Source organism: Pteropus vampyrus, unplaced genomic scaffold (assembly GCF_000151845.1).
Source record: "Pteropus vampyrus isolate Shadow unplaced genomic scaffold, Pvam_2.0 Scaffold3, whole genome shotgun sequence".
Classification (NCBI taxonomy): domain Eukaryota; kingdom Metazoa; phylum Chordata; class Mammalia; order Chiroptera; family Pteropodidae; genus Pteropus; species Pteropus vampyrus.
Genome location: NW_011888784.1, coordinates 5,765,351 through 5,769,133, shown reverse-complemented (window position 1 = coordinate 5,769,133; position 3,783 = coordinate 5,765,351). Strand labels below are relative to the sequence as shown.

Below are 3,783 nucleotides of genomic sequence, written 5' to 3'. Positions count from 1 at the left end.
TAGCATTATTTATAATAGCCAAGATATGGAAGTAACCTAAGTGTCTATTAATAAACAAATGGATATAGAAGATGTAGTACAATATGCAATGGAATATTACTCAGCCATAAAAAAGAATAAAATCTTACCTTTTGTGACCACATGGATGGACCTAGAAGATGTTACGCTAGTGAAATAAGGCAGATAGAGAAAGACAAATACCGTATGATTTCACTTATGTGGAATCTAAAAATCAAAATAATCAAACAAACAAAATAGAAACAAACTCATAGATATAGAGAACAAATCAGTGGTTGCCAGATGGGAGGAGGGTTAGGGGATGAGTGAAAAAAGTAAAAGGGATTAAGAAGTACAAATTGCCAATTAATAAATTAAAAAGTCACAGGAATGTAAAGTACAGCACAGTGAATATAATCAATAGCATTATAATAACTATGTAAGGTGTCAGATGGGTGCTAGACTTATCGGGGTGATCACTGAGTGATGTATCTAAATGTCTAATCGCTATATTGTACACCTAAAACTAAAATTGTATGCCAACTGAATTGAAAAATAAATTTAGAAAAAGAAAATATTTGATTTTTTGGTATGGTATGATTATGGGTATTATTTTTCTGTTTTTGTTTTCATTATTTATCCTATACTACTTTTTGTCATAAATTTCTCCAAAATATAAGCCTGTATATCCAATTAAACTATTTCATATTGATCACTCTGTGTGCCTACACACAAAATAAATAAATAAATTTAAAATACTGGTTTAAAAAAATGACCAAAGAGAAGACTACTAGAGGAAAAAATAGAACTTAAAAATATTCTTCTAATGTCTCCAGAGATATTCAAGAAGTTGTGACATCCTTAAAATAATAACAGACTGCTCTGAGAACAAAGAAAGAGCTCTTGAGAAAAAAGTGCATTAGAGGAGCTAGAACATAAAGTCAAGGAATTTTCTCAGAAAGTAGAAGCAAACGGCAAAAAAAAAAAATTGCAAAAGATGAGATTAAAATATATGAGTGCTAGAGGAGCTATCGATAAAATCCAATATACGACTCAGAGGTAACAGAAAAGGAAGCAGAGAAAAATGGAGAGGAGGAAAGATATTTAAGAGAAAGTTCAAGAGTTTAGACATGAACCCAGATGAAGACGTCCCATTGGATGTGCATCCTGAGACACACGACTGGGACATTTCAGAACTGTCATGATCTGAAAAGACTCAAGGAAGAAGAAGGCAGGTGACCTCCAAAGGAACAACCAGTGTCAGGCCCATATGGCCTTGGACACTAGAAGGTGAAGGAGAAGGTCTTCAGCATTCAGGGGGAAAAGACTTCTGCTTAACATACTGACCCCACCAAACCAACAATCAAATACAAGGGAAGAATTAAAGTCACGTAGACACAGAATGACTCAAAACTTTACCTCCCACCCATCATTTTTAGGGAGAAGGAAGATGGGTGGAAGCAAAATGAATAAACCAAGAAAGAAGCAGCTATGGGTTCTAAGCCAAGGTGAACCCGACCTAAATAGGCAGAGGAGGAAGTCCCAGGGCAATGGCATGTGACCTACAGGAGGGCAGCCTGTCCAGGTGGGAACAAGAGGTTGAAGGGAAACCCTGAGGGAGTGCCTGGTTGATGGAGAGGCAGGAAAAACATAAATAGGGCATAACAGAAACAAAGAGTTCAAGGGAGAAAAGACGAGTAGAAGCTCCAGAAAAAAAAGGAGAGGGGGTGGAAATGTACAAGAAAGGGAGGTGGAATCACTATTGTCTGATCTTCAAATTTTAGAGTCAACCTATAAAGAAAACCTGAAAAAAGGCTTGCTATGGCTACACATAGGATATACCTGTTACCAGCTTTGACATTTTAAAGATAAATTCATGGATGATTGAAGCCAGAGGCTGGAACCGAAAAGTAGGGGTAATTTTAATAGTCAATATTTGGTAGAATAAGAAATAGGTTACTTAAGCAATCTATAAACAGAAGGATTAGAACAGCAATACCCTTCGGCCAGGAAAGGTGAGGAGGTGGTTGGGTGTGGGGTAAGGGATCCGAATCCTCACCCAGCGAAGCAGGACATCAGTGCACACTGTGCAAATAGGGTAAGTCAGGAAGCAGCAGGCACATAATACTTAGGTGTATGGAGGTAATTACCAGAAGAAACAGCCAAGAATTAGAAGGAGCAGGACTGGGGGAAAGGGTGTGGGGCTTTTTATCATTATAAGCTTCTATATTCTACTTGATTTTTCTAGGCATATGCTAGAGACGGTGATGATAATGCGATGATAATGGTCATCTCATTATCTTTCTTCTTTCTCCTCTTTTCTTCCATGGCCTCCCTTGTTTCCACCCAGGACTCATCCACTTCCTCTATCCAGTCCTTTATTTAACAAATGTGTCCTGAGCCCATGCAGGGTCAGACTCCAGGACTCAGAGATGCCTGAGCACAACAGGCCCACCCTGGGGAGCCCTGCCTGGCCCTGGCCCCCAGCCTCTCTCCTGTCTCAGCACCAGGCTCAGTGGGGTTTCCGCACACCCAGAAAGATGTAGAAGGGGCAGCAGGAGAGGCCAGCAGGGTGAGGTGAGACCATCTGGGTATGAGTACAGGCAGCAAGCAGCTGGTTTAAAAATAAAGAGGCTCTAGAATGACTAACTTCAAACATAAATAATTTTTACGAGTATTAGTGACAATGTGTTTTTATAACAAATCATCATAGAGCAATTTCTCATGCATCTGACATTGTCAGGGAACAAAACCTTGTCCATGTGGGAATTTTCCGGCTCACTGAGTTTTACCATTGATTTGGGCAACTTTGGATCAGACTCGTTCCCAGATGAATCGCACACATCCCTGTCTCCTCAGACAGAACGCCAGCTGACATTTGTGTGCCTGAAGGGCCTTGGAATGCATCCATCCAGCCCCCTCCATTCATAGCTGGGAATTTAACCTTTCCCCAATGCCTCAGTGTCTCCACCACGAGTGCTGCTCATAGCTCTGGGCTGGAGCACAGTGAAGCCCGCAGGTGCCCAGGTGGTGTCAGAACCACTCAGATCACAGGCCACCTCTGGGCTCTCTGCTTTTAGCCCTGAAGGGCACACTGACCTTCAGCTTGGAAACTCAGAAAAGGAGGAACTGGGCTCGCTGAGCCCCAATGTCCCATCAAACTCACACGCTGATGCCCCTTGACCATCCTTCTCCTCTCAGACCTCCAGGACCTACCACCAGTGCCCAGACACCCGGGGCCTGGGGACCGCAGAGAGGGCAACTGTCACGAAAGAGACAGGGTGGTGCAAGGCCCAGAGGGCACCAGCTGTGATGGCTGCTCAGTTCAGGAGACCAAGCAAGTGTCCCAAGGGCAGAGTTGAGAACTAGAGCCAAATGAACAGAGAACCAAATGCCACCAACATGAGTCCATGACAAGGGAAAAAGGATGGGCACAGATCATGAGGAAATATGAGGTTCCCCAATACACCCCACGACGTTCATGATTTAGGCTTGAAACCAAGGGCCTGGGTCATTTTTAATTTGGTCTCTAAATGGACAATGTGATAGGGACTATTATGAGCTGAATTGTGACTCCCCCAAAATGCATATGTTGAAGCCCTAACCCCCCATATCTCAGGATATGACTGTATTTGGAGATATGGTCTTTAAAGAGGTAATTAAGTTAAAATGATAACACTAGGGTGTCACTAATTAGGTGAGCACTAATCCACCGTGACTGATGTCCTTATAAGAAGAGGAATTTAGGGCACAGTCACACAGAGGGGACACCGTGAAAAGACAGAG

General features: G+C 42.3%; 1 protein-coding gene across 6 annotated transcripts in view; it reads right to left on the bottom strand.

Moving 5' to 3' along the window:
- The window catches only part of ST8SIA5 (ST8 alpha-N-acetyl-neuraminide alpha-2,8-sialyltransferase 5), a 46,436-nt gene that overhangs the window by 14,748 nt on the left and 27,905 nt on the right, over positions 1–3,783 (bottom strand). The gene's annotated exons all lie outside the window — the stretch shown is intronic.